We start from the raw sequence: 10,588 nt of genomic DNA, 5'->3' as shown, positions 1-10,588 counted from the left end.
AGGCCGGAATTGAACCGGGGACCCTGGCGCTGTGAGGCAGTAGTGCTAGCCACCGTGCCGCCCTTAAATTCCCAGATGTTTCATTAAGATTACTTCTCAGTCTTCTAAACTCCAAAGAGTACAGGCCCAAACTGCTCAACCTGAAAGGTAAAATTCCTCATTTCAGGAATCAACCAACTGGACCTTCTCTGAACTGCCTCCACTGCAATTTTGTCCCAGCTGAAGTAATTCTGTGCCGGGCAAGAGGAGGAGAGAATGTTTTGAATTTCTGTTCTGGACAGATGCTGATGGATTTGGAAACTCCTTTTACAGGGGGTTAGAAGGGAAAGATTTACACACAGCAAACTCAGACCAAAAGAAATGTTTGTCTGTCTTGAATTTCTAACCTTGAATTACACCGATAACTTTCCTCATTTACAGGGAGAAGATTTGAAGATTGCAACATTTTTCCTGGACACCAATCTCTCTGAGATCTTTTCAGCTGCAGCAGATTTAAAATGTGAAAACAGTGAAATTGTTTTGGGGTGAGTGTTAGTGAGCATTAATCTAAATTCAGAGCATGCTCTGATTCCATGGATCTCGGGCTATTATGACTCCTTTACCATGGATGGGGAGGCAATGGTGCAGTGATAGTGTTATTGGATTAGTAATACAGGGATCCAGGGCAATGCACTGTGAACCCTGGGTTCGAATCTCACAATGGCAAATGAAGAAATTTGAATTCAGTAAAAATCGAGAATTAGAAGTCCGTTGATGACAATTGTTGTAAAAATCCATCTGATTTAATAATGTCTTTTAAAGAAGGAAATTACCACATCCCCCAGCAATGCAAGCCACTCAGTTCAAGGGCAATGAGTTATGGGCAGTAGATGCTGACGCAGCCAACACATAGAGTCATAGAGCAATACAGCACGGGAACAGGCCCTTGGGCCCAACTGATCCATGCCAACCATGGTGCCCTCCCAGCTAGTCCCAATTGCCCATGTTTGGCTCATATCCCTCTAATCCTTTCCAATTCATGTACTTATCCAAATGAGTTTTAAATGTTTAAACCTCCTGTTTGAACCTGGCTCAACCACTTTCTCTGGCAGCTCAGTCCATGTACACACCACCCTCTGCATGAAGAAGTTGCCCCTCAGGTCCCTTTTAATCTTTCCCCTCTCACCTTAAACCCATGCCCTCGAGTTTTCAATTCCCCTCACCTGGGAAAAAGACAATGTGGGTTCATCCTATCTATGCCCCTCATTATTTAATACACCTCAATATGGTCACCCCCATATTCTCCTACGTTCGAAGGAATAAAGCCCTCGCCTGTCCAACCTCTCGCGATCACTCAGGCCCATTAGTCCCGGCAGCATCCTCATAAATCTTCTTTGCACTCTTTCCAGTTTATCAATGTCTTTCCTATCACAGGGTTACAAAAACTGTCCACAATACTCCAAGTGCAGCCTCACCAATGACTCATACAACTATAACATAATGTCCCAACTCCTATACTCAGTGCCCTGACTGATGAAGGCCAGTGTGCTAAATGCCTTCTTCACCATTCTGTCTACCTGTGACGCCACTTTCAATGAACTATGTACTTGTACTCCTGGGTTCCTCTGTTCCTCAACACTCCCCAGGGCCTTACCATTCACTGTACAAGTCCTACCCTGGTTTGACTTTCCAAAATGCAACACTCCCACTCAAGACCATAAGACATAGGAGCAGAATTAGGCCACTCGGCCCATCGAGTCTGCTCCGCCATTCAATCATGGCTGATAATTTTCTCACCCCCGTTTCCTGCCTTTTTCCCATAATCCCTGATCCCCTTATTAATCAAGAACCTATCTATCTCTGTCTTAAAGACAGTCAGTGACTCGGCCTCCACAGCCTTCTGTGGCAAAGAGTTCCACAAATTCACCACTCTCTGGCTGAAGAAATTCCTCCTTATCTCTGTTTTAAAGGATTGTCCCTTTAGCCTGAGGTTGTGCCCCTGTACTCTGTATTATCTGTACTGAAATCCATTTGCCAATCATCAGCCCACTTCTCTAACTGATCAACTGATCAAGATCCCCCTGTAATTTTTGATAACCTTCTTCACTATCAGCGATACCTCCTAATTTAGTATCGTCTGCAAACTTGCTAACCATGCTTTGTATGAATTTTTAAATGGCCATCCATTTCTCTGTTTCACCTCTGCCCTCCCTGATCAGCTCTCTGCCATTGTCTACCTTCCCCTGCCTCTAATAATGGGTGTATTTTAACTATTATTTCCGCAAGCTATGTCTTGATGAGGTTTTTCCCACTTCACAACTCTATTCACTGCTGAGTTACCAGCTTAGTCTTACAATGTTCAGGAATTGTTTCTCTTCCACTGGAGATCATTTCCCTTCCACTTCTGAGCTTATATTGACCAACAAAATCTGATATATTTTTATTCCCTGTAATTCATTCTGCCCACCCTGAAACGTTAATCTTCTTTCTGTCTAAAAGGATGGTCTCTTTCCAAATGTTCACAATTAAAGGGCAGGAGATGGCTGACATTTAAGGGCAGTAAGAAGTCTCACAACACCAGGTTAAAGTCCAACGGGTTTATTTGGTAGCAAACGCCACTAGCTTTTGGAGCGCTGCTCCTTCATCAGGTGAGTGGGAATTCTGTTCACAAACAGGGCATATAAAGACACAAACTCAATTTACAAAATAATGATTGGAATGTGAGTCTTTACAGGTAATCAAGTCTTAAAGGTACAGACAATGTGAGTGCAGGGAGCATGAAGCACAGGTTAAAGAGATGTGTATTGTCTCCAGCCAGGACAGTTAGTGAGATTTTGCAAGTCCAGGCAAGTCATGGGGGTTACAAATAGTGTGACATGAACCCAAGATCCCGGTTGAGGCCATTCTCATGTGTGCAGAACTTGGCTATTAGTCTCTGCTCAGCAACTCTGCGCTGTCGTGTGTCGTGAAGGCCACCAGCTTCCACCCTAAACACGTTAAAGAAGCCATCCCCTATTGACAAGCCCTCCGTATACACAGGATCTGCTCGGATGAGAAGGATCGCAACAGACACCTCCAGATGCTGAAAGATGCCCTCATAAGAACAGGATATGGCGCTCAACTCATCGATCGACAGTTCCGATCCGCCACAGCGAAAAACCGCACCGACCTCCTCAGAGGATGGACACGGTGGACAGAGTACCCTTCGTCGTCCAGTACTTCATCGGAGCGGAGAAGCTACGACATCTCCTCCGGAGCCTTCAACATGTCACAGATGAAGACGAACATCTCGCCAAGGCCATCCCTACACCCCCACTTCTTGCCTTCAAACAACCGCACAACCTCAAACAGACCGCAGCAAACTACCCAGCCTTAAGGAGAACAGTGACCACGACACCACACAACCCTGCCACAGCAACCGCTGCAAGACATGCCGGATCATCGACACAGATGCCATCATCTCACGTGAGAACACCATCCACCAGGTACACGGTACATACTCTTGCAACTCGGCCAAAATTGTCTACCTGATACGCTGCAGGAAAGGATGTCCCGAGGCATGGTACATTGGGGAGGCCATGCAGACCAGGCAGGGTTGTATGGTGTCGTGGTATATGTCCTGTCTGGAGACAATACACATCTCTTTAACCTGCGCTTAACGCTCTCTCCACTCACATTGTCTGCAACTTTTAAGACATGATCACCTGTAAAGACTCGCATTCCAATCATTATTTTGTAAATTGAGTTTGTGTCTTTATATGCCCTGTTTGTGAACAGAATTCCCACTCACCTGACAAAGGAGCAGCGCTCCGAAAGAGAGTGGCGTTTGCTACCAAATAAACCTGTTGGACTTTAACCTGGTGTTGTTAAACTTCTTACTGTGTTTACCCCAGTCCAACGCCGGCATCTCCACATCATGACATTTAAGGGGACAGTAAATTAATAGAGGACAGAGATATGTCTAGTGTTATTATATGATACCCAGATTAGATATATTATTTATGTTGCTGTAATAAAATACATTTATTATTATTTCTTGCATTGTAATATAATGCTGCAGCGATGTTATACATTTCCAGTCACAAAGTCATTACAGCACAGAAGGAATCCATTTGGTAACTTGAGTCCATGCTGACTCTCTGTATAACATTCCAGTCCCATTCCCACTCGATATCCCCATTCTCCTGAAAGTATTTCCTTCAAGTGCCCATCCACTTTCATTTTTAAATAGAATCCATAGATACGGATGGAGATTTACAACTTTTTGGGAATGAAATAGGAACGAATGTTCCAGAGAAACTAGAATTGTCTGCTCTGAATTTCTATCCTATTCTGACTGTGATGACTTTTGCAAACTCATTTCACAGGATTTTGAACAAGGAATCACAGGCAAAAATCTCAACCGTCACATCTAGACAGAGTCATATTCCTTGGGACCTGAATATCTTGTAATATGGAACTGTAGCTACGTTATATATTTCCAGACATCTCTTCCCTCAGAGGGTTGTTAGTCTTTTGGATTTCTCTTCCACAGGGACCAGTGGAGGCTGAGGATCATTGAATATATTCCAGTTAGACAGATCTTTGACTGACAAGGGTGTCGAGGGTTATGGGGAACAGACAAGAAGATGGAGCAAAAGCGAATATGTGGGGGGATTTCTTCAGTCAAGGATGTGGTAAAGATTTGGAATTCTCAACCCCTGAGGACAGTGAAGCCTCAGTCATCAACTATTTTCAAGAGAGAGATTGATTGGTTTTTAGATATTGAGGAGATCAAGGGATATGGGTTTAATGTGGGGAGAATGATGCTGAGGTAGATGAACAAATTATCTCATTGAATAGTTTAAAAGGCTCGATGGGCCAAATGGCCGACTGCAGCTCCTATTTGTTATGGTCTCTGTGTCCAGGACAGGAAGCAGTGAGCATGGATCTGTCAATCAGCCTCAATCAGCACCTTCAGGAGAATTGGGAGGGTGAATATTAGATACAGCAGAGTGAGAATGGAGGGAGAGTGTGTGGGATGGAGATTCACAGCTTTTTGGGACTGAAATAGGAAAGAATGTTCCATAGAAACTAGAATTGTCTGTTCTGAATTTCCATCCTGTACTGACACTGATGACTTTTGTAAACTCGGATTTTACAGGATATTGAAAGAGGAATCACAGACCGAAATCTCAAACGTCATGTCTAGATCTGACATAGTCATATTCCTTGGGAGTTGAATATCATCGGCCTTTGAATCGAGAATGAGAAATGATTGTCCAGTCTGTCGATTTAAAAAGATTTCAAACATCAGTGTGACTGGAAAAGCACCAACACACTGCCACACTCGAGTGAGAGTGTTCCAGTGCACTGACTAAAGAGCTTTAACCAGTTTAACCATTCACAGCGGGGAGAGACTGGATTGGGTTCTGTGTGTGGACAAGCCTTGAACTGATTGTCCACCCAAGAGAGAGGCAAGGACACCTGCACCATGGAGAAACCATGGAAATGTGCGGACTGTGAGAATAGATACAGATACCCATCTCAGCTAGAAGCTCATCGGCGCAACCACACTGGGGAGAGACCATTCACCTGCTCTCAGTGTGAGAAGGGATTCATTCAATTATCCAACCTGCAGAGACACCAGCGAGTTCACACTGGGGAGAGGCCGTTCACCTGCTCTCAGTGTGGGAAGAGATTCACTCTGTCATCTGACCTGCGGACACATCAGCGAGTTCACACTGGGGAGAGGCCATTCACCTGCTCTCAGTGTGGGAAGGGATTCACTCACTTATCCAGCCTGCGGACACACGAGCGAGTTCACACTGGGGAGAGGCCATTTACTTGTTCTCAGTGTGGGAAGGGATTCACTCACTTATCCAGCCTACGGAGACATGAGCGAATTCACACTGGGAAGAGGCCATTCACCTGCTCTCAGTGTGGGAAGGGATTCACTCAGTCATCCCACCTGCGGACACATGAGCGAATTCACACTGGGGAGAAACCGTTCACCTGCTCTCAGTGTGGGAAGGGATTCAGAGTTTTATCTACCCTGCGAACACACCAGCAAGTTCACGAGTGATTACAGGGGCTGGATTCTCCTGTTACTGTTTCTGCTCTCAATTACATCCAGGACTGCATTCTGTTCATTCTCACAGTTGGTCAATGGGGAGGGTCAGAGGGTTTCTTTCTGCTGGACTGGCCGGTCTCATGACTTTGCCTCCAGTGGGCTGATGCTCTTTGAGTCTTGTTGCGAATACCTGGTTTCAGATTTCACAAGGATCACAGAGTGACCGGGTGTGAGGAAGTTCAGAGATATTTAGTCAGCATTTTTGTTTGAAACCTCCCAAATGCCCATCCAATTTCCTTTGTAATTGTTTATTGTCTCCACTTCCTCCACCCTCGTAGGCAGCGAGTTCCAGGTCATTACCATTCACTGCATCAAAATATTCTTCCTCACATCCCCCCTGTATCTCTGACCCAAAACCATAAATCTGCGCCCCCTCGTCCTTGTCCCATCAGCTAATGGGAACAGCTTTTCTTTGTCCACCTTATCTCAATCTGTCAGAATCTTGTCCACCTCTATCAAATCTCCCCTCAACCTCCTTTGCTCCAAGGGGAACAACCCCAGCCTGACATTGACAATAAAGAACAAAGTAACAGAATATGTTAATACCTGAAATCAAATGAGAATGTTTAATTTCTGTTTTAAAGAATGTATTGTGAATATATTGTCCTGGACAATAAAGGAATTGGAATAACTCACCTTGGGTGTGGTTGAATGGAATATATCAATCTGGTGTCCACCTACATTCTCCCTCCCTAATGGCACTATGGGAGTACAGAATCAGGAAGGCAGTGTTGGGGTTGACCATGGCCGAGGCAGCTACATACAGCCACATATTCTGTTATAATTGAAGGACTGCAGATTGAATGTGAGGCATTATGGGACTGGACTATCTTGACCACATTCCTGTGACTGCTCAGTTTCTGCAATCACGGACCATTAAAGCTGCTTAGCAGGGCCCCAACAGAGGACCTGGTGAGAATATTTACTCAGAATAAGTTAGAATTAAACTTATTCCACGATCGGCTGGTGTTCAGCGGCTAAGATACCCGAATCTGCAAAAAGGGGGTCTGACCAATCAACAAATGGTGTTCGGTAGTTGGTTAAGAAGTTAAGAAGCATTCTGAGGCATTGCTTAACTTATCACCAATTTGTGATGAGAACTGTGAGGGACTTGTGACCCGTGAGTCAACGACGTGACGGTATAATCCAAGTAGCACTGGACTGAAAAGCAGACCTCTGAGAGTAGATTCTAATGGTTATAATCTTACCCAAGCATGGCCAGTGAAAAATCAGAGCTCGAGTGGATACCAGAAGGTTTCTTACCTGCCATTTGGAAACTAAGAACAAGAAGCTTAGCGATAAAATGATTAGAGAATAGAGCCAACGTTTTGATTCTGAATGACACTTCACAAGAGCTCTTATAAAGGGTCATCCAGACTCGAAACGTTGGCTCTATTCTCTCTCCACAGATACTGTCAGACCTGCTGAGATCTTGCAGCATTTTCTGTTTTTCTTTCAGATTCCAGCATCCGCAGTATTTTACTTTTATGATAAAATGATTTGGTCTGATTGGAATCCCCACGACCCTCCTGCAAAACAGAGGGAGTGGTGGCAAAAGGAGAAAAAAGATAAGGATGATAAAGTCTGGGTTCTGATTCTCCGAGCCCAGGTAGAATTGACAAAACGAGTGAACCAGTTTATAAAGAACAGAAATTCCCATCCCAAACAAGAACTGATCAAATTAAAATAATAAGGTTGAGGAATATAAAAAAAAACAAGAGATGAAGTTTAAAATGAAGTTTGTTTCGTTGTTGCGTAAGTTTTTTAAAATTATGTGAATGACGTAATTGTGTGCCAAGTTTTTTCTGCTCACTCCCCACCACTTTAGACTGTAGAGAAGTTAACCCTTTCAGCAGAGTTAATTTGTTTTTAAATCACCTGGGTGTGTCTATTTTATTTTATATTTGAGGATTTATGGGAACCAGTTAAATGAGGAAATTTTAAGCCTGGAGGAATTTGGAATAATTGTGAGAATTTTGTGTTGTCACCTCAACCCCAGATAAAGAACAAAGATTTTGCAGGTGGTAATGTGTTTGGAATGTGTTTGAAAAGACTCGATGTTGCTTATAAAATCAGGCCTTGGAAATTGGCTTAAAAAGGTTAAGTTATAATGAAGGATCTTGTATCTTATTTTAATCAAGGAGTTGTGAGCTTGTAGTGCTCTGTTGCTTTAAGAAGCTATAGCTGCGAGAGAGAATGCTGAGGATTCATTGTTTGAAATGAAATTGAGAACTTGTGTGTTTTGTTTGTTTTATGTGGATTTTGTAGATGTGTTTTATCATTGTTTTGGGCTCCATTTGTTAAGGTTTATCTTTCAAGGGAACTAACCTTATCTTGAGTCTTTAATTAAAGGCATTTCTGGAAGTTTAAAAACAGAACCACAAGAACACTTAAGGAATTCATTCTGGTTATTGTTGTTGTAAAGCACATGCTAAGTTTCTCTGTTTGTGTGTGGATGATATTTGTGGGTTGAATGCTTCAAGTTTTGAGGTTTTCCATCTGTGATTTAAATCAAACAGATTTAAATAAAGGACGTGTAATTACTAAAGCTTTTTTTTCACAAAAGTTGTGAACCTGGAGCCAGATTTACTGACTGGAGATATGATTCCAGGAGACTTTGCTAAACCTGTAAGAGTTTTAATCTGGATTCAAACTCACACATGTGAACATGAGAGAGTTTTAATTGTGATGGCTATTTAAAATTTGGGATATGTGAAGTGATTCTGACCACTTCTGTGTTCATAGAATCCCTCCAGTGCAGAAGGGGCCATCGGACCATCCAGTCTGCACCGACTCTCAACAGTGCATCTTACCCAGGCCCTCTCCCCTGCCTATCCTGTAATCTCAGTCAGTTTTAACAACACCAGGTTAAAGTCCAACAGGTTTATTTGGTAGCAAATCCTGTAATCTCACACATTTACCATGGCTAACCTATCTATCCTATACATCTTGGGACATTAAGAGGGAATTTAGCATTGCAAATCCACCTAACCTGCACATCTTTGGTTTGTGGGTGGAAACTGGAGCACCCGGAGGAAGCTCACACAGACACGGGGAGAATGTGAAAACTCCACACAGACACTCACCCAAGGCTGGAATTAAATCCAGGTCCCTAGCGCTGTGAGGCAGCAGTGATAACCACTGTGCCAACGTGCTACCTGATGCCACGTTAGCAGCACTGCTGCCTCACAAAAACAAAGATAACAATGGCTTTGGAATATGCCAGAATGAGACTGACAGAGAGTTTGACAGTGGAGACAGGAATCCCAGGACCAAATGATGTCCTGGGAGCTGTCGAAGAATGTGACGGAGATTACGAGCAGATCCTTGAAAGGTTTTCTAATGGTTCAGAAAGGAAACAGAGAGTTGGAAAAGTCCAGAATAAGTTGAACTGCAGTGCATATCTGTGTGCCTGATAGTTGAGAAAAAATACAGAGTTCAGGTAGATAAGCTGCAGAATGGAACTGATTGTCCAGGACAGACGTGCTCTCCTGCCAGCAATTAGTTACATTGGGAACAGGGGGCAGATGATAGGGTGAGTGGAGCTCAGAACAATCTACTGCTGTTCGGCCAAACTCTGGAACAAGATATTGATTTACAGTCAGAAAATATCAGATCAAGTGAAGAGTTCGAAGATGCCGTGGGGACTTTGAGGAAGTTAATTCAGCCACAAAGAGACACCTCCCTGAAGCAGACCTCTCCGTGTTCAGCTAAAATCAAACAACCTGAGACACAAATCAGTCACCAACGAGCAGATGTTGTTGTTTTCTCCAAAACCAGGACCACTGAAAGCACTCCTCCCTCTCCTCTGCCTCTCCTGTGTGATAAGGGAATGCCGGTGTGTGAGGGTAGCCATGACTTTTGCACCACTTACTCCAAGTTTGTTTGCCCAGTTGAAGGAATACTGTACATTTGAGTCATAATTGTTGAAGCAGGGCGTTGTTTGAAAGCATCATCGATTCGAAGAATTAGTTTGGAAAGGAAATAAAAATTGATTTAATTTGAACTGCCGTGTGTTTCTGTTTGAAATAAATTCAGACTGTACCACAATGTGAAAGGAATGTATTTGGGTTTGAAATTAAGTTGTTCAAGGTTAGAATTGTGAAGGCCAATTTGCTCCCAAAACACAAAGATCAGGCTGCAGTTTGGCAGCAAACCAGTTCCAACTTTCCAAAACATCTGAGTTAAAATTGTTGAGATTCGGTTAACAACATATTTCACAAAGTATTTCTTTCAACTTTAAGTAGCAAATATTGAAAATTGAAATTGGTGTTCAAAAAACGATAGAGAAAAGAGATGAAATTTGAGCAAAATAGAAGAAAATAACCCGAGAGAAGATTTTTAAAATTATGTAAATTGACACAATTGCCAAGTTTCCTCTCCCCACCTCTCCAGGTTCGACAGAAACGTAGACAGTTGATTTTTATAAATCTCCACACAGCCTTTGTTTTTTAATGTAACCTATGATTGGACACATTAACTCACTGGGATCCTGCC

General features: G+C 43.1%; 1 protein-coding gene across 3 annotated transcripts in view; it reads left to right on the top strand.

Annotated features, from left to right (window-relative positions):
* Positions 1-394: 394 nt before the first annotated feature.
* LOC144485249 (uncharacterized) overlaps positions 395-10,588 on the top strand; it is a 45,097-nt gene continuing 34,903 nt past the window's right edge. Inside the window, exons 1-2 of one of the 3 annotated variants that reach the window (XR_013496151.1) lie at positions 395-524; positions 5,123-5,197. The gene's annotated coding sequence lies outside the window, so the exon portion shown is untranslated. Of the gene's footprint in view, positions 525-4,346; positions 4,664-5,122; positions 5,198-10,588 lie in introns of those variants that run through there. The other 2 variants (XR_013496153.1, XR_013496152.1) reach the window with 2 other exon arrangements.

The sequence above is a fragment of the Mustelus asterias genome, unplaced genomic scaffold (genome assembly GCF_964213995.1).
Source record: "Mustelus asterias unplaced genomic scaffold, sMusAst1.hap1.1 HAP1_SCAFFOLD_178, whole genome shotgun sequence".
Lineage (NCBI taxonomy): Eukaryota > Metazoa > Chordata > Chondrichthyes > Carcharhiniformes > Triakidae > Mustelus > Mustelus asterias.
The sequence above is the reverse complement of the archived record's forward strand: the minus strand, read 5'-3'. Positions and strand labels throughout refer to the sequence as shown.